The 21,039-nt window shown below is 38.7% G+C and overlaps 1 protein-coding gene across 1 annotated transcript in view; it reads left to right on the top strand.

The window, feature by feature from the left end:
- The first annotated feature begins 2,611 nt into the window (after positions 1–2,611).
- IPO11 (importin 11) overlaps positions 2,612–21,039 on the top strand; it is a 196,246-nt gene continuing 177,818 nt past the window's right edge. Inside the window, exon 1 of the mRNA XM_020879101.2 lies at positions 2,612–2,772. The gene's annotated coding sequence lies outside the window, so the exon portion shown is untranslated. The remainder of the gene's footprint in view (positions 2,773–21,039) is intronic.

A 21,039-nucleotide genomic window follows, 5' to 3' on the forward strand; every position in this document is an offset into this window, starting at 1 on the left:
GTTTTTTAGTTTTCAACTGTTTGGGGGGAAAAGCACTGAATATATATTTATACTTTAAATATACTCTGAACAGTCCAGTGATTATTTAATTTAAATTAATATTCATCTTTTTCCTCCAAAGACTGTGAGAATATGAGAATATAGCAGCAAAGTGCAATTATATGAAATTATTTATCCAGCTGTACACATTTTTTTTCCTACTAGATTTTACATTCATAGTAGCTGAAGCTAGGACCTCCAAGTGCATATTAGTTTGATACCCTGAAATTGTAGGGAAAATGTATGTATGTGCATTTTTCTGTTACAGCTTTCCTTCAATGTCTAAAGAACCCATTATTCCAAAGAGGAAACAGCCTCCTAAACTGATTTTTTCATCTTAATTAAAATTAGGTAATTTTTTCTCTACTTTGTTGCATACTCCTTATAGCCTTGTTATGCAATGTGTGATCTATGGATGAGCAGCATTAACTGGAAACTCATTAGAAATGAAGACTCTCAGGCCCCATCTCAGACCAACTGAATCAGGATCTGTTTTTTTTTTTTTTTTTTCTAACAAGATCCCCATATGATTCTATGCAAATTTAACAGTTGGGAACTATTACCTTTCAGTAAAATCAGAAGATACAATCATGCAAAATAAATTAAAGCACAAAATGTGCCAACAGTACCATCTAACTAGTGAAAAACCTTGTTAACATTTTGGCATATTCTAATTTCCAAAAAACCATGCCAAGCATATTGTTTGTGACCCACTCTTTATTGCATTGTGAACATGTTAACATAATTAAAACTTTAAAAAATTTAATTTTGCATTGGAGTCTAGTTAATTTACAGTGCCCTGTTAGTTTCTTGTGTACAGCAGAGTGATTTAGCTATATATGTACATGTTGCTGTTGTTGAGCTGCTAAGTTGTGTTCGACTCTTTCAATTCCATGGACTGTAGCCCACCAGGTTCTTCTGTCCATGGGATTTTCCATGTGAGAAATGGAGTATTTCCTGCCACATCAGTGAACAAGGATGTCACAGTCATCAGTGATTCCAGCCCTCTAGGGCACTACAGAAGGAGAAGACCTGCACCATCTGGCAGCCATTAGGATGCAGCCAGCCCCTACAGCGAGCACTGAGGTACTCAGAATATGAAAAACACGGAATACTGCCCCCAGGATAGCTAAGATGCATATGAAAGCAATGGTTTCAGCGAGCCCAGCCTCTTACGTCTTCCCAAACATAGCAAAACGCTAAATTCTTAAACGTGGGATATCTGGTTTTCTTTAATTCACAAAAATACTTTTGATGTTCAGACTACCTGTACTTTGTTGCAAACTACTACCACTCCCTCACCCCACCTCCTGGAAGCAGTTCTCTCAGGGCTACTTGAGATGCTCCCTCCCAGCCTTAAGTTCTAAACATTTCTGCCAAATAGAACATGACTCTCACAACTTTCAGACTGTGACTATTTTTTAAGTCAACATAGGCAAGAATACTGGAGTGGGTAGCCATTTTCTTCTCCAGGGCATCTTCCCACCCCAGGGATTGAACCTGCATCACCTGCATCAGCAGGTGGGTGCTTAACCCCTGAGCCATAGGGAAGCCTGTACCTCTACATATACCCATTCTTTTTCAGATTATTTTTCAACATAATTTTTAATGCTTGCATTGTATTGCTAATTTGTATTATACATGCATCTGTCATAATTTAATCATCCCTTTCTTGGTGGTCATTTAGGTAATTTTTTTATATTTTTACTTTGAAAAACAGCTCTTGGGTGATGAACATCCTTGTAATGCAAGGCTTATGATTGTCTGATTCAAATCGTAACACTGCTACTTACTAGCTGTGTGAACTTTCACAGGTTACTTGACTTCTCCTTGCTTCAGCTTCTTCATTTGTAAAGTGGGCACAGTAAAAAGCATCTCATAAGGTTGTTTTAAGGATTTAAATACATGATTCACCTGAAGATCTTAGAACTGTATCTGGCACATTCTAAATGATTGTTATCCATCTTTAAATAATATTATTATTAATCCTTATGAACACAGGACTATTTCCTTAGAACAGTTTTTTTTCTAAATGTAAGAATACTTAGGTCACTAAGCTAGTTAATAGCAGAGGCAAAGATAACTGGATTTATCTCATTTTAATCTCCTCCCCCGCTCCTCATCGTTCTGGACTAGAGTGCCCACGAAGCAAGTGTAATGACCTTAAAAAATAAATATACATGGGAGGGTTGACCGCTGAGAGTAGGATTATTTTAAAGAATTCTTTTCTCTTTAGACAGATCTGTAAAACAGTGCAGTTTGGCAGCTGATATCCATAATAAGAATGGGGAAATTATTTTGATTTAAGTCTCAATCAACCCAGGAAACAACTGATTTTCCTGGGAGCAGGGCAAAGGGAATCTATGGTTTCCATGGTTACAGGTCGCGCTGCGTCTGGGGTCCCCGCTCCCTATACTGCGCAAGCGCACAGAGCTGCCTTAGATACCCGGCGCCTTTGGTTTCGAAGAGAGAGCTCCTCCCTCTCTTTTCGCCGTTCTCCTATCATCTTCTCCCTTTGCCTAGTCCACGCGCTCCGGTGTCCGTGACGCAGTATTCACGCGCCTGTGTCGTTTAGAGCCGCGACGCTGAACATGGCGCGTTCCTAGAAGCCGCTTTCGGCATCAGTAGGCGGCGGCGTGTGGACTGGAAGCGTGGGGCGCAGAAGCAGCCGACGCGGCTTCGTGTTGGGGCGTGAAAGCGGGAGAGACCGGCTATTCCGGACCGAACCAAACAGTGAGGCCCCGGCCTGAGAGCCTCAGAGCGCGCGCCTGGGGAAGGGAGGAGTGGGCTGGGCAGCGGAGACCTGAGAGGCGAGGGAAGAACGTGTGGCTGTTGGGAGGCCAGGCATAGCAGTAGCGAGAAAAGGGCGGCCTGCAGGCTTGGCTCTCTGTTACTTTAAGGACCCCTGGGAGTTCGAGGTTGCCCCAGTAAGCCTGGCAGCGGGAAGCATGATCGCGGAGGAATCAGTGTCCGGGGAAGCAGGGACTGGGTGTCAAAATGAGGACGTAGAGTGCTCATTGTGGCTGCGATTGCGGGTTAGGGTGGTGCATTTGCCCTTGGGGGATAGGTGGTGCTAATTTGCAGATATCGTGGTCATCTTTAGTATAAAATCCTTGTACGTTTTTGCATATTGCATCCACGACATTGCTGCTAATAGCAATGCTGTGAAAGCTTTAATTGATTATTAGATCCTTGCTTGCCTTTAGAGAAAAAGTGAAGGAAGTTGTATATTTTCATAGAGGACCCACTTGCTAAGCTGGGCCAATGCTTGAGCCCAGCTTCTTCTGCAGCTTTATAATTTGAGGGTATTTGTGATTCAGCATTACTATATTGAGGCCCATTGCATCTGTCATTTTTCTTTATCCTTTTGTGAACGTGGTGGTGAAAGAGGGCAGTATTATCTTTCCGATTAACTTGACTACATAGGTAGGATTGCTGTATTGCCTCCTGCAGCCAAGATTGCAATTGACATCTCCCCTCCCTACCCCATTTGAACGAGCTCAGTTATAGTGCGGTAGTGCCCTTGCAGTTTGTCTATTCTTAAGAAGGGAATAAGGAAGAGCAGTTTACAACCGTAATGCTTTTTATCTTTTTCACGGATTGGGAGTTCATTCCTTCATTTTCACATTATTTCAGACTTCTCTATTCAGTACTGAGGCTTCAGGTTAAAGGCGGTGTGACTATGACATCCTTTTCATGACATTTCCTTACATCTTTTGTCACTAAAGAAGATTTCTGTGAAATTAGACTGAATATCTTTCCCTATTGGTGTAATAGGTTTGTGGAATTTTCCCCCTGTAACTCCTAAGACAGAGAATAGAAGAAACAGTTTAATTATAGCAGTGATTTGTGGCAATATATTACAGCCTTAGGGCAGCTGGACTGTCTCTGCCCCAGTTACACTTCCTAAAGCAGAAGGAAATACTCAACACAAATGAATTTAGTTGTGATAATAATGATTGGAGGTTCTAAATAAATAGGTGAAGATTATTCAGGATCAAACCTGAAAGCAAAAGAATCCTTGTAGACACTTGGCAGTTCAAGTGTACTGAAAATCTTTCTAGAGATAAGTACGTGTTTTCTTCCAGAAATGTTCATAGTTTGATTAGATAGATTTTAATCGTTGTGTTGTATATATGTATGTGTGTGTTTGTATTTAATCTTGGGCTTTTCCTAGTTTAGTGTTATTGATGACAGTTCCTTTCTTTTCCTGTCTGCACCAAATAGGGACTGTCAGTTAATTTCAGAGTGTTTTAGGAAACAGCAAGACACATTTTGGGCAGATGTGAATCTGGAGTGTTTTTGCTTGGTTTTTTAAATATCAGGCTGATTACAGATAAGTCGACAGTTAAAAGCTTTGTAGAACTTGAGCTGGAACAGTGTTCTACCCTTGCTGCTCAAAATGTGGTGTATGGCATGACCTGAAAGTTTGTTAGAAGTTTGCAATCTCCAGCTTAACCCAGACCTACTGAATCAGAATCTGCATTTTAACAAGCTTTCCAGATGACATGAATGTACATTATAGCCTGAGGCACACTATGTTGGTTGATAAAAGTTGAAGACCAAGGTCATGCACAAACCTGCATAAAAATTACAGCACTTTTTATTTTTAATCTGAGGTGATCTTATGCTGGATATCAAGTCTGGTTTGTTTGGTTGAAGCAGCTAAAGGCCCAGCAGTGCTAAGTGACTTGCATAAGGTCACATATTATTTAAATTTTTTTTTTTAATCTAAATTTTTAACTCAGGTTCTGAATCACTATAATGCGTTTCTTTTGCTAGTTACTTGGAGTTCACATTATCAAAACTGAACTAAAGCATTCATAAATGACAGCTAGGTATTCATTCAATAACAAACATTTATTGACTAATGAAAAGGCAGCCTACTAATCCTGGTTGTCTTTAGTAATTACTCTTGTCTCCCATGGTGGTTATTAGCCCACCACCTCCTTCCTTTCTTACTCTTTCCTGGATAATCTTGTCCTCTGCTTCACAGAGGAAATGCTGGGAATGTCATTGTTTTTGCCTTCTTTTACCCAGTACTCATCCACCTTTATCTGTGCATCTCTAATTGTGCTCTGGATTTCTTTTTTTCCTCAGGGACAATGTTTATTTGATGTATTAGTTTGCTAGGGCTGACATAATAAAATGCAGACTGGGTGGCTGAAACAACAGAAATTTATTTTCTCACAGTTCTGGAGGCTGGAAGCCCAAGACCAAGGTTAGTGCAGAATTGATTTCTTCTGAGGCCTCTCCTTGCATTACATAAGATCACACTCTTTTTGCCTCTTTGCATGGCTGAACCTTTGAGCACTAGAACTTCTAGTGTCTCTTTTTCTCTTTTTCTCTTTAAAACACCAGTCACACAGGATGAGAGGCCATGCTGATAGCCTCATTTTAACTTAATCACACGTTCAAAAATCTTATCTTCAATATCAGGGATACTGAAGGTTAGGGCTCCAACATATGACTTTTGGGGAGTACAGTCCATAATACTTGCTTATCCATTTTACTCTCAACTGGTTCTAACTTACTAGGATTTAAATGTACTGCACTCATTTTAAATATACTGTTTTTACTCTAGATTCCTCTTCAGTTTTATCTGTAATAATTTTTCTTAAATTTCTTGAAAAAGCTGACTATACACATTTTCTCCACCTTCCTGTTACTTATATATTTATTTGTTTGTTTGTTTATTTTTCAATGTGTTGAATTTGATGGGGTGATGGTCACTATTGATCTCTTTAGTCTGAAATTTAATGGAATCTTGTAAATCTTTTGACATTTTGACTGATCGTCCCCCGTGAAATTCTCGTACGTTTCTGTGCCGCTGTAGTCTCCTTATGTCCCTTCTGTATCTTGGTTAGTCTTTCCTTGGTATATTTTCTCTCTTCTCTGCCACTTTAAATATTCATTTCAGTCTGGGGTACTATCTTCTGCCTCTCTGCCTACTCTGTTTGAAGAATTTCGTCTGTTATGACTTCAACTTCTGTCTTTATTTTGGTGCCTCCCAAGTCTCTGTTTGGCATACATCACTCTTAACCACTGATACACTGTGGCTATTGTGAGACACCTTAAACTCATGTCAGAAAAACTATGGATCTCACCGTTTCTGAAGTTGCTTCCCTTCCTCTTCTGATTCTTCTGTACAGCTCATCACTCAGTTGGAGACACCCAGAATCTTAACTCTTCCCTGTTACTACATTGATGGGCTGACCTTCCCTCACTTTCCTATATAATAATTAACCAAATCTTGTTTTACCTCTTTCATCTACTCTTTCTCTGTGGCTACCATCTTGGTTCAGATTATCAGTATTACCTGGACTTCTATCTAAACCTTCTAAAAAATTTCCTTGCTTCTGACAGTGCACCACCCCTCCGTACCCTTTCTTTTTCTATAGGTTGATTGTACTGTTATTCTGTAGTCCTTTTATGCAGGCATTCAGGTAAAAATCCAAACTACCAGGCTTAGGAAATAGAGACATTAATGCTTTGGGTCTTGCTTTTTGCTTTCACCTTCTGTTATTTCCTGCCTCACATTCTTTTGTCATGCTGAATTGTTTACAGTTCTTCAGAAGTGTTTGGATGTTTCTTTAAAGTGGAGATGTTTGTATGTTGTGTGTCTTCTGCCTCAAACATACCCATCTCCTGTCTGACAAATACCCATATGTGCTCATCTGGATAACTTCTACTCAGCATAAATGCGGCCTTGCTCTCTGGGAAGCCTTCCCTAGCATTCCTAGGGTGAGTTAGGTCTTCTGAGTGTTCTTCCATAACAGCTTAGTATAGCTTTTATAATGTCTTTTGTAATTGTCTTTTTTCCTCTCTAGACTTGAATGCAGGGACTCTCTTATTTATTTCTCAGAATAGTTCCTGCTTTATTGCTGAATACTGTGAATGGAATTTGAATAACCAGAAAATTGAAAAAAATGTGAATGTTACATATTCTGGAGGTTAGACTGAGTGAGTTTGAAACATCAAAGACTTAGGTTAGTTTTTGTGACTTTACACAGCTGTACACAGAGATTGGGATTTAGTCATTGGATTAATTTATTTAACAAATATTTATTCATCATTCTCTTGTGTACCAGGTACTACTTCTAGATTCTGGTGACATATGTTTGAACAAGTCGAAGTCCCTGGTCTCTAGATCTTAGATTATAATTGAGATTCTGGACAATAAAAACATATATATCAGAATATCAGACAGTTAAAAATGTTAAAATGGAAGATTAGAAAATAGAAGGAAGGATATTCAGAGTAGAGAGTTTCTTGATTGAAGGGAAAGCTATTTTATATTTTAGATTAGGCAGTCAGGGAAGACTTATTTGATTAGTTGACAGTTTGAGCAGAAACTGGATTGAAGCTAAACAGCAAGACATGCTAATAGCTAGAGGCAAGAATTTTACAGCCAGAGGGAACACATTCTACAGGGGGAAGAGAAGAGATATTTTATGTATCCATTCCATTAGAGACGGGTAGTGTATTGTCTCTAGCTCTTACTGTAGACAGTGCCAAGACAGACACCCTTATCCTTTTCTCTTCCTTGTATGCCTGTGCAGGAGTTTCTTTAGTTACAGTATCAAGTGTGGAACTGCTGGGCATAGGATGTTACCTGATCATAGGATACATAAACACACACACACCCCTACACCCCGCACACAAACGCATTTCACTCCTGATGGCAAGATTGCTGTCTGAAGTATCTGTACTAATGTATACTCCTAGCAGCAGTGCTTAAAGATTTCTGTTTACATATGTTCTTGCAAGCACTGAATATTTTCAAACTTTGTAATTTTTGCCAGTCTGATGATTATAAAGTAATATCTCAATTTAAAAAAAAATTCCTCATAGCCAGTGAGGCTATCTGTCTGTCCTGATATTTGTTGACCATTTGACTTTTCCCATCTATGAATTGTCTCTATGTATCCCTCATCCTGTTTTTTATTTCTTGTTTTGTTGATTTACAGACATTCCATATATATTCTGTATAATCCTTTGTCTTTTTATTCATTTACAATTTCTTCTTCTAATATTAAGCTTTTTAACTTATGTTTTCATTGATGTTAATTTTGGTTTTCGGTTTTGCTGTAATATTTATCAGAAAGATAAGCTATAGTCTTTATTGTATTTTGGTTCTCAAGTCTAAAGCTTTTTAAAAACCAGTTAATTTCATTTTGAATTTGACAACAGTCCAATTAAAAGATAAAATTGGGTAATCAATAGAGAGTATGGGATTGTGATGGGAGGCTTGAATTAGAAATTCCCAGAAATATCACTAATTTGCCTGTGACCCTACTGGATTCACAATTTATCTCTTTTACCTTTTGAATGCAGTTTCTTGGCCAGTAAAACAGAATGCTTAAATTAGATATATTTACTGTTGTGAGAAGTGGTATGGATGGCTCCAAGGTGATAGAAAATTATTTTAATGATGCAAAATATTATCTTAGTGATGAAATGTAGAACAGTTGTTAATTCTGAAGATGCTACTGGGCATACAGCCTATACATGTTTTAATGAATGAATTTTTATAAATACAAATGACTCTTCAGGCTAAACTGTCACAACAAGATTATGAGAGTCTTCTAAGATGAATCATATGATATCCTGGATGGGTAATTGGAAACTGCTAGTGAAAGATACATACATTTGTAGAGGACTGATGGTCCCTTCACAGTTAGCAAAAAGTTTTGACTAAAATTTGGTCTATAAATTTTATGGTCTATAAAATTTGGGCTGTGCTATTACTCCCAAAGAACAGTATCTTGTCCAGAGTCACACTTAAGAGTTTTTCCTTCTCATTTCTTTGGCATCAGATAAGGAACTTTAAAACCAGTAAGCATATTGCTGTTCTTTAGTAGTTTTTATACAAATGTGTATTTTTTTCTTTCACCTAGAGAGATGTCAAAGAAGGTGGTGACCTAGTTGGGGCCTCACTGCTTAGCATTACGTTGGTGGGTGTCACTGTTCAGGAAAAGTTCCTTAGCTTTTCTGAGAAGGATGTGTTCAGTTTTGGGGACTCCCATGTATACCAAACAGGCAAAAGACTTACTGAAGTTTTTCAATGCCATTTTACTAAAAACTCCCAGGACAACACAAATCTGTGGGTTTATTGGATAGGCCTTCTCTCACAGCTGCGTCCTGGCATGGTATACTGCCTTTTTACGTACTATATAGGTTACACATTTATTTCTGTGTCTCTACCCACTTGAATATACTCTTCATGAAAACAGGTTTTTTTTTTTTTTTTTGGCCTTTTTAGTGCATTGGTGTATCCTAAGTGCCTAGAATAATGTCTGGCATTTGTAGGTATTCAATAAATATTTGAATGAATGAATGTGGAAAAGTCTAATGATAAGCCAGTAAGTATGAGAAACCTGATAAAGAGCACAGGATTAGAACAAAGGATGTTAGATATTCCCAGTGAAAAGCATTGTTAACTTTTATTGGCTCAATGTGCCCCATTTCAGTGGCTGAAGCTGCTGAGTGAATTGTTTGTTCATTTATTCCTTCATTTGTTTTTTAGCCCTTCAGCAGACTGTTTACCTTTGTAGTATCTTTTATAGATGGTTCTCTCTCTACTGTGATGTAATTCCTGTACTTCCAGAAATGTTGTTTCTTTCACCTCTTTTTTACCTTTTCTGAAAGCCTGCCTTCCACTCTAAGAAATTGCAATCACATTATTGCTTTAAGTTCCTCAAACATTTACTGAACATTTACTACATCCTTGACACATTATATTAGGTGCAGGCAGGTATAGATGAATAAGACACAGTTCTTGCCTTTATGTAGCTCCTAATTTTGTAGGTGGGACTCAGATTAACAAGGAAATGGACGTAGTAATAGAAGTATGTTCTGTAGGTAAGAATGGTGTGGAGGAAGGAGCACTTTACATCTAATGCAGTTAAAGGTTCCCAGAGTGGGTGTTGTCAGGAGTGAGCAGTGGCTTTCATATTCTCTGTACCGTGGTCCATTAGCTGCCATTTAAAAAAACATACATAAAAGTAGGGGGAACTGTATGATGAACCCTTATCTACTCACCACCCAGGTTTAACAGTTATCAGCTCATGGTCAATCTTATTTCCTCTTACCTCCACCTGCTTCCCCTCTAACTGTGTTGGTCGTGCTATCTAGAAGCTTGGTCAGATTCAAATTTAACCATTAGTTTTTGGGCAAACTGCTTTAAGATTTTAAGTAATAAAATATCCCTTTCTTTAAGCTTTTTAGTTTGATAACTTTCCTATTTTCGTTATGTTGGGACTCTTCCCCTAGTTTTCACAGAAATTCATTTCTTCCTTTTCTTTGACACATCTTTCACTAGTTTGCTTTTGATCCTAGGCAGTTGAGCAGTTTTGTAATATTTCCTATCCATGATTCCTCCAGAATATGTTTTCTACCTTCTGTTCTTCTTTTCATAGACTTGAACTGTAGATCATGATTTGACTTTCAGGAATTTTAACTGTCTTTGAAAAAATAGCACCTTCCCCTTATCTCTCTGTAGGGGATGTTCCAGTAATTTATGGTAAATACTGTATTGCTTATACATTTCACCAAAAAGGCTACTCTTCATTCAAGTGTTTATTTGCCTAGTACCTATTCTTCCAGGAGGAAACTTGTAGCTTTCAAGTTACTATGTCACTCTCAAAGGCCTGTATTTTGCCATTCTTCCTCTTTCTGAACATTTGTCCTGTCAGATGTGGACTACTGCAGTGTTTTTCTCTTTAGGTGTTTTCATCCTGCTCCTCTTATCACTCTGCCTTTTCCTCTTCCACAATTTCTCAGTCTCCTTTATGCTAAAACATTGCTTATGAGTATTACATTTTCTTAAGTTCTATCATTTTATTTTGTATGAAGCTCAAAAACATATTTTCATCTCACAGTTTCTTTTGCTAGAGATGAGAGTATTTTTCATGATGCAGGGTTCAAGTAAAGAAGTAGAGACAGTGGTGTAAGGAATTTTTCCTGCCACCTTGCAGATTTTTGTCCTGGCCAGGTGGTCACTAAAGAGAATCACAGTGTCCTCTTCCCAGGTCATGGAGGGAGAAGGATGCTTGGAACATACTCTTGGGATGTGCTACTTACCTCTCACCATCAGGTGGCACTGCAGATTAATCAGTTTATTTTTACATCCTTGTAGGCCATTTGGAGAAAGCAATGGCACCCCACTCCAGTACTCTTGCCTGGAAAATCCCATGGACGGAGGAGCCTGGTAGGCTGCAGTCCATGGGGTCGTGAAGAGTCAGACATGACTGAGCGACTTCACTTTCACTTTTATGCATTGGAGAAGGAAATGGCAACCCACTCCAGTGTTCTTGCCTGGAGAATCCCAGGGATGGGGTCGCACAGAGTCGGACACGACTGAAGTGACTTAGCAGTAGCAGCAGTAGGCCATTGTCTGGTAAAGGAGTATGTTGATGTGGAAGCTTTCATGGAACATGAAAAGACTTCAAAGTGAAATTAAAGATAAACACACTATTGCTAACAAACACAAATTTATTTTCCTTTTATGTGATGAAAGTACAATATATATGTATGTGAACCATTATGTAAAAGGAAAGTAATAAATCAAAAATTTTTTTTTGTTAGTTTCATTTTTCTCAGACTGTTAAATATTTTAAACTCTTGACATCACTTCATAAGAATTTTTAGAGATGAATATTTGTAGTTAAAACTGGATTATAAGGCTCAAAATCCCCTGCATGAGGAGGATTGTCTTTTGGTAAACATTGCTATCACAGATCTAGGTAAATATGGCAGAACTATTGCTTATCAATTCTTGCTACTGAAAACCAAGTTCATAAGCTTTCTCCTGAAAGTTTTGATGAGAGTGCACTTACTGACCACATTATCTACTTAAATGTGCATGTTTAATATATCGCCATGATCTCTTGGTATGTGCTTGTCAAGAGAAATACAGCATGATTTGAAGCTCTTGAGTTGGAATGTTTTAGAATTACAGAAGAGAAATCAAGCAAATATTCCCATGCAAATTTAGAATAGATATAAAGTGAAAATTCTTGGCTTTAAAAAAAAATCATTTTTCATCATAAAAGTAAAATGTGTAGACTGTTAAAATCCCTCTACCTTCTGGGACTACTTTAGAACTGTACTGTTTATAATTCTGTTTCTCACTTGTCTTTATTCTTAGACATTTTTTATTTGTATAGCTTTGCTGCATATATTTTATGTAGTATTTTTTTATTTGACATTATAGATATTCCTCTAATTACACAACAGACTAAAAAAGATCATTTTTAAAATTCTTTGATTTCTACCACTAAGTAGTTTGTAGGTCCTTTGAAACTCTTGAATAAATAGAATATTTCAGGAGTAGAGAAGAGAAAGCAAGGGAATATCTTCTCTCTTTCTTGTTATATATGTTTTATTGTGTATTTTTTATCCCAAAGTAGATCAGTCTTTGACTATCTGCATGACATCTCATAGAGAATTTTTTTATAGCTCTGATGGTTCTTTAACGTAAAGATATCTGGAGATATATGGAAGCATTTTGAGTCAAAACCGTCTTTAGGAAGTGTTATTTACGTATACTGTGCAAGGATGCGAAACAACCTATAATGCACATATGGAGAAGAGTTTTCCTGTTGAGAAACTGAAATGAATTCAAATGGTGCAGGGTGGATTTGAATGGGACTAGCATCTCTGGAACCTTCCAGATTATTTCAGAAGTTTTATGTCCTTTAATCTTGCTTTAATTTCTTAAACTATTACTCTTTCTTGCTCTTATTAACATTACTTATTAATACTTCAGCCACATGTTTTTCATTTCTTCAGTTACTTTTTTTGGTCTCTTGCTAACTTTGGCATTTACATAGTTGAGCACTTAAAATAACAGCTTAATTAAGATATAATGCACAGACCATACAATTTACTCACTGCAGGTATACAATTCAGTGATTTTTAGTATATTCACAGAGTTGTGCGGTCATCACTACAAACAATTTTAGAACATTTCATCACCTCAAATTGAAGTCACTCCACATGTTTCTCAATCCCTTTTTATTTGTGGCTTGGTAGATCATGTCTTTGTAGCACTGAATAATATTCCATTGTCTTGATGCACCACAATTTATTTATCCATTCACCTACTGAAGAATATCTTGATTACTTCCAAGTTTTGGCAGTTAGGAAGAAAGCTGCTATAAACCTGTATGTGTAGATAGAAATTTTTTGTATAGATAGAAATTTTGTATAGATAGAAAGCTTTCAGCTGCTTTGGGTAAATACCATGTAATGCAATGGCTGGATTGTATAGTAAGAGTATGTTTAAGAAACCACCAAACAGTCATCTAAAGTGGTTATACAATTTTGTACTTCCACCAGCAATGTCTGAGAGTTTTATTGCTCCACATTCTTGCTACCTACCATTTAGCCATTCTAATAGGTGTGTAGTGTATCTCATTGACATTTTAATTTATATTTCCCTGATAACACATGACATGGAGCATCTTCTCATATGATTATTTTCACATCTATATATCTTCTTTGGTAAGGTGTTTGTTAAGGTCTTTGGCCCATTTTTAAAATCAGACTGTTTGATTTTTTTGTTGTTGAGTCTTCAGTTTGGTTCAGTCGCTCAGTCATGTCCGACTGTTTGTGACCCCATGGACTGCAGCATGCATTTTGCCTTTTCTTCTGGTTTTTTTTGGCCATGCTGCACAGCAAACAGGATCTTAGTTCCCTGACCAGGGATTGAACCTGAGTCCCCTGCCGTGGAAGCATGGAGCCTTATCCACTGGATTGCCAGCTAGGCCTGTTCCATTCAGTCACTCTGTCATGTCCGACTCTTTGTGACCCCAAGGAATGCCAGGTGGTCCTGAGAGTTCTTTTTATATTTTCATTATCAGATACATCTTTTGTACATATTTTATCCCTGTCTGTGATTTGTCGTCTCATTCCTGATACTATCTTTAGCAGAACAGAAGTTTCTAATTTTAGTGAAGTCCAGCTTATCAATTATTTCTTTCATGGAGTGTGTCTTTGGTGTTGTGTCTAAAAACAAATCACCACACCTGAAGTCATCTAGGTTTTCTCTTAGGTTATTTTCTTGGAGTTTTGTATTTAAATCTAGGTCTGTAGTCCATTTTGAGTTAATTTTTGTGAAAGATGTAAAGCCTATGTTTAGATTCATTTTGTTTTGCATATAGAGATTCAGTTGTTCCTGTGCCATTTATTGAAGAGACTGTCTTTCCACCATTGTATTGCCTTTGCTCCTTTGTCAAAGATCAAATTTCTGGGTGTCTATTTCTGGACTTGCCAGTCTGTTTCATTGATCTGTTTGTCTACTCTTTCACCAGAATCACTCTCTTGATTCCTGTAGCTTTATAGTAAGTCTTGAAGTGGATAGTGTTAGTCCTCCCGGTTTATTCTTCAGTATTGTATTGGCTATTCCAGGTCTTTTGTTTCTTCATGTAAAGATTAGAATCAGATTGTTTGTATCTGTAAGATAATTTTTTTGAGTTTTGGTTCCAACCAAAATCCATAGATCAGGTTGAGAAGAAGTAACATGTTGACAGTGTTGAGTCTTCCTATCCATGAACATGGAATATCTGTTTATCTAATTGTTCTTTGATTTTGTTCATTGGTATTTTGTTGTTTTCCTCATAGAGACCATGTATGTATTTTGTTCGATTTATATCTGAGTATTTAGTTTTGGGGGGTGCTAATGTAAATGATACTGTGTTTTTAATTTTCACTTCCACTTGTTCATTGTTGGTATACAGGAAAGCATTTGACTTTTGTATATTCACACAACATTGCTATAAATTGCCTATTAGTTCCAGGAGGTTTTGGTTGGTTCTTTCAGATTTCTACATAGATGATCATGTCATCTTCAGACAGACCAGATTTGGTCTTCCTTTCTGATCTATATACCTTTTCTTTTCTTACCTTTATTGTATTATCAAGGATTTCCAGTTCCATGTTGAAAAGGAGTGGTAAGAGGGAATATCCTTCTTTTGTGCTTGATGTTAGTGGGAAAGCGATGTTTCTCGCCATTAAGCATGGTGTTGTCTGTGGGTTTTCTGTAGATGGTGTTTATCAGGTTGAGAAACCTCCCCTCATCTTTTGCCTTTTAATTAGATTATCTTTATTGAATTGTAAAAATTCTTTATATATTTTGCATATAAATCACATATCAGATATTGTTGTTGTTCAGTTGCTGAGTTGTGTCCAACTCTTTGAGACTCCATGGACTGCAGCGCACCAGGCTGCCCTGTCCTTCAGCATCTCCTGGAGTCTGCACAAATTCATGTCCATTGAGTTGGTGATGCCATCCAACCATCTCATCCTCTGTTGACCCCTTTTCCTCCTGCCTTCAAACTTTCCCAGCATCAGGGTCTTTTGCAGTGAGTCAGGTCTTCGCATCAAGTAGCCAAAGACTGGAACTTGGACCATAAAGAAAGCTGAGCGCTGAAGAGTTGATACTTTTGAGCTGTGGTGTTGGAGAAGACTCTGTAGAGTCCCTTGGACAGCAAGGAGATCAAACCAGTCCATCATAAAGGAAATCAGTCTTGAAAATTCATTGGAAGGACTGATGCTAAAGTTGAAGCTCCAATACTTTGGTCACCTGATATGAAGAACTGACTCCTTGGAAAAGATCCTGATGCTGGGAAAGATAGAAAACAGGAGCAGAAGGGGACAACAGAGGATGAGATGGTTGGATGGCATCACCGACTCGATGGACATGAGTTTGAGCAAGCTCTGTGAGTTGGTGATGGACAGAGAAGCCTGATGTGCTGAGTCCATGGGGTCTCCAAAGAGTCAGACACGACTGAGCATCTGAACTGAACTCGTTTGCCATGAAGTGATGGAACTGGATGCCATGAACTTAGTTTTTTGAATGTTGAGTTTTAAGCCAGCTTTTTCACTCTCCTCTTTCATCTTCATCAAGAGGCTCTAAGTTCCTCTTTGCTTTCTGCCATTAGGGTGGTATCATCTGCATAGTCTGAGGTTGTTGATACTTCTGGCAATCTTAATTCCAGCTTCTGATTCATTCAACCTGGCATTTTGCATGGTGCACTCTCCATGTAAGTTAAATAAGCAGGGTGACAATATACAGTCTTGATGTACTCCTTTCCCAATTTTGAGCCAGTGCATTGTTCTTTGTCTGGTTCTAATTGTTGCTTCTTGACCTGCATACAGGTTTCTCAGAAGGCAGGTAAGGTGGTCTGGTATTCCTGTCTTTTTAAGAATTTTCCACAGTTTTTGTGATCCACACAGTCAAATGCTTTAGTCTAGTCAATTTGCAAATATTTTCTCCCATTCTGTGAATTGTCTTTACTTTCTTGATGGTATTGCTTGATAAAGTTTTAAATTTTGATGAATATAATTGTTCTTAGTTTAATTCATGTGCTTTGGTATCGTATTTGAGAATGCTTTACCTGGTGCAAAGTCATGAAGATTTACTGCTAGACCTTCTAAGAGTTTTATAGAGTTAACTCTTTATGCTTAGCTCTGAGATTCATTTGGAGTTAATTTTTGCTTATGGTATAAGGAAGAGGCCCAGCAATTCTTAGTATGTAGCTATTCAGTGATTCCCTCAGTATTTGTTGAAAAGACTCTATTGAATTGTCTTGGTACCCTTGTTAAAAATCACTTGCCTTTAGACGTAAGGGTCTATCTGGACTTTAAAATCTGTTTCGTTAATGTGTGTATCTGGCCTCTTGCAAGTACCAACACTGTCTTGATTACTGTAGCCCCATTGTAAGCTTTGAAATCTGGAAGTTGAGTGTTATTTCCATATTTCTGTTACTGATTCCAATCTGATAACTTATTTGTATGATTTCAGTTCTTTTAAATGTGTCGAGACTTGTTTTTTGGTCTAGCATTATGGTCTCTCCTGGAGAACGTTTGATGTGCGCTTGAGGTGAATGGTTGCTTGCATTCTACGGTTGTTGAGTGGAGTGTTTGTTAGGTCTGGTTTATGTATCGTGTTGTTCAAGACATGTGTCCTTGTTGATCTTCTTTCTAGATGTCTGTTCATTTCTAAAAGTGGAGTACTGAAATCTCCAGCTGTTATTGTTTCTGTTGAGCATCCTGGGGTGGGCACGACTGAGGCCCGCTGTGCTTGGCCTGATAGTCCTGGGGCAGAGCTTCTGCCCCGTGAGTGCTGCCAGGCTGGGAGAAGAGTACCCAGACCTCTTGGCTGTACTTGTCTGGAGCAGAGCTGCAGTACGTAGCTGGGGCAGATGAGGAATGCTGGCTGCCTGCCCCTGGTGGGGAGAAACTGCAGCCCTGGATTCTGGGGTCAGAGGGAGCTGCCTGTTCTTGGCTCATTCTGCCTGAGTATAGCCTCTATGATTTCATGGAGCAGCAATGAGCTTGTGGCTCAAGTGCCACAGATTCTTGCTGTTTTTACCAAAACTTAGCAGTATTTCTTACGTAAGTGTTTCTCCATTTGCTGTGTGTCCTTCAAGATACTTTCCAGAGACTGTAAATGGCTCTTTTTTGTAACTTTTATCAGTTATAGTTGTTTAACTTAGTAGAGGATCTATGGAGCTCTTCATGCCATTGTTCCTGAAGTATTCTCTTTTCTTTCTTTCTTGTTTAAAAATTATTTATTTATTTATTTTGGCTGTGCTGGTTCTTCATAGCTACATATGGGCTCTCTCTGGTTGCAGCAAGCAGGGGCTACCCTTCATTGCAGTGCGCAGGCTTCTCAGTGTGGTGCTGGCTTCTCTTGTGGAGCACCAGCTTGGGCACACAGGCTTCAGCAGTTGACGCACGCGGGCTCAGTACTCGGGGCACAGGCTTAGTTGCTCAGCAGCTTGGGGACCTTCCTGGACAAGGAATCGAACCCGTGTCCCCTGCTTTGGCAGGCAGATTCTTAACCAGCTGGACCGCCAGGGAAGTCCTCCTTTCTTTCTTTTAGACTGGACATGGAAGCTAGAGTGCTGATTTGATTGTTGCTGATCATTTTTGGTATTTCAGAGATGAGGTTGTATACTTCTTTTTGTATCACCTCAGAAGGCACTTAGCTCAAGTTGTGCAGCTGTTGGTGATACTATAATAAATTTTCTTTCTTGGTTGACCTGGTGACGGACAGATCCCTTCATTTTAAAGGTTTATTTATTTCTTCACTGCATTTAGCAAGTAATCTGTGGGATGATACTTATACACACTGGGAATATCCTATTTCCCAACAGCTTTTCTTTCACTTAATTGTTTTAGTATCCATATTGATCCATGCCTGAATAAATTATATCACTGAGGGAACCTTTTTTGATTTTGAAATTCTTTTTCTTTCAACTTCTCTTATAATCTTACGCCTTATTTTTCTCAGTTTACTTACTCACAGCTTTAGCTTTTAATAGTGGGGTGGGGTTATTGTTCGCGTGGAATGTCCTAAAACTAAGGATAAACACAGGTAATGTAGTAGACTAAAAAATTGTCATGACTGGAATTAAAGTTGATGCAAGCCTGAGAAGTCTGTTTTTTGGTGACAGACAGAGGTATTGGGTTTTCTTTATTTATTTCTTTTAATGAAAATTAGTTTGTTTTCAACTGTAGGCACATCTTTATTATCTTTGGACTTTGGATTTTTCCAGAATTGGGAAGATATCTTACAGAATCAAGCCTAGGAAGCCCACTTAGAAGGTCTGAGTGTTTTAGGCTCTTGGTCACATTTCGCTAGATTAATTAGACTTTAATATAATCGAAGACTATAGTAGGCTCAGTAATGAATAAATTGAACTGACCGACTTGTGAAATAGTGAGAAGGGTGACCTGTTCTTTTAATTTTCACGTTCACCTTTCCTCGTATTGTTCTTAGAGGAAAAAAGGAGTATGCATTTAGATTTTGAGTAATTCCCTTCGGTAGATAGTTAAGAGCTTATAAAATGCTCATAAGGAATGTTTCCTCTTGCTTATGGTTCTGAAACTGTTCAAAATAATGAAAATCAAAACAACCTCAGTTGTATGCATAATTAATTAGAAAATCTAGGCAAATTTAATCTTTCTGTTTGCTTGGTTGTCCCCAGGGTCTTGATAATTAACAGGAACACTGAAAGGCAAAGGAGACATGTTTTTAACACAGGTGCGCGGTTTCTCTCCGCATACACAGACCTGTAACCGCACTTGCAGTGTGAGAGATAGCTGCTCCGGCCTTCAGGCCTCCCTTCTGATGAGCCTGTCATGCCGCGAAGACCTGTCCGGTCCCTCGGGGAGTGTGCCCCTGGCTGTAGCTAACCTATCAGTCTGTCTCTGCCTCCCCTCCTGCCTGGGCCCCGCCTCCCTTCTCTCATGCCTTACCCTTCTCCTTTTCTCCTTCCCTCTCTTTCAGTCTCAGGTCTCCAGCTTTTTGGAGGCTAGTTTTATGTCTGCCTCAACTGCCATGTGGAGATAACAGCAGCAGCCCTTTTATATCTCTGTATGCTCATTCCAAAAGAGAGATGTTGAAGGTTGGTTTCCAGGTGTGCTGTCCTTCAGGCTGCTAGTAGTCGGGAGTCATCGCCTTTTATCCTAAATGAAGTTGACTCCCACACTGTTGCAGTTCAATGACTCAGTATGTTTCTCTCTGTTCTTTGTTGCCGTTGTTGTCCTTTCAAGAGAACTCCACAACTGAGTACTGCATGAATACTTCATACATAGGAAATGTAGTTCTTTCAGATTTCTGATGGATTCAGGAATCCTTTTCTCCAGGAACCTGTTATGGGAGTGCGTGGTGTGTTTCTAGGTGTTTGGGAGCAGGGTGGTGTGGTGAGGCCGTTTTAGGATTCAGTAGGAAGAGCTGAGTTTCCAGAACCTTGATATTAGGCCTTGCTCCACCATGTACTAGTTTTCTGCAGTGATCCTGGGCAACTCTCTTGATAGCTGTAAATTTTTCCTCTATAAAACAATGACACTTATACATATGCCACATTTGCTTTTTATTGGTTTGGTATGGGATCTTTAAAAAATTTAATATGCTTTAGTAATGTGGCATTTTAAATAATCCATTATGATGGGTCTGTCATTGCTGAATTGTTAATTTTTGAGGATATACTTAATCTGCCATTCGGGAACTGACTGCTGCCTAAAGCTTCCCTTGTAAGTTAATTAGTACTTGGAAATATTTCCAGTAGAAGTTACAAATGATGATTTGTTTCTTAGGCCAAAAAACCTTTTTACCCATTAGATAAACCACTCATAATATTGTTTTTGTGGGGGAAATGTACTCTGGATTCCAACTGGTATTCTAGAAACTTATTTTTCATAGTTTGTTTTAATAAGAATAATTCACTCTTCCCCCCACCTCATTATTCTCCATATTTTTGGGGAAAAGACCCTTTTCAATTCTTAACAACTATTTCAGTACTTGGCACAGTGTTGGTTCTCCAAATATATGTAAGCTGAGCTCTCCCTCTCAGACTGAAATGAGCCTCTTGGAAGCAGGAATCAAAAGCGAGAGAAGAGGACAGGGCATATTCTTCTGGGGAGGACTTGGATGGACCAGGGTGCTGGAGGGAGGTAGGGATTCTGTCATTCCCATTAGACCAGATGAATCGTGAGGGTTGTTGTTGAGTTCCTGAGGCGTGTCCAGCTCTTTTGCGACTCCATGGACTATAGCCCACCAGGCTTCTCTGTCCATGGGATTTCCCAGGCAAGAATACTGGAGTGGGTAGCCATATCCTTCTCCAGAGGATCTTCCTGACCCAGGGATAGAACCTGTGTCTCCTGCATTGGCAGGTGGATTCCTTTTACCACAGATCCACCAGGGAAGCCCAAATGGTGAGGGTAAGTGGGGCATAAAGATTAGGGTACATAGACTTAAGGATTGCTTTGTCATGAAGGTCTAGAGAAGTGTAAAGTGTGAAGGTGTGTGTGAGTGCTCGCGTAATCTTTGTTCTAGGTATAAGTTGCTCTGGGGGTTGGCAGTGGTCAGTGATTTAATTTTTTTAGTAGTAGCTCAAAACAGAGACATGGTATTTTTCTTTCTTTTTAGGGTTGGAGTAGGGATGAATTCTGGTGGAGCCTTTCTCTATTATTATATTCCTATGT

The sequence above is a fragment of the Odocoileus virginianus genome, chromosome 14 (genome assembly GCF_023699985.2).
Source record: "Odocoileus virginianus isolate 20LAN1187 ecotype Illinois chromosome 14, Ovbor_1.2, whole genome shotgun sequence".
Taxonomy (NCBI): Eukaryota; Metazoa; Chordata; class Mammalia; order Artiodactyla; family Cervidae; genus Odocoileus; species Odocoileus virginianus.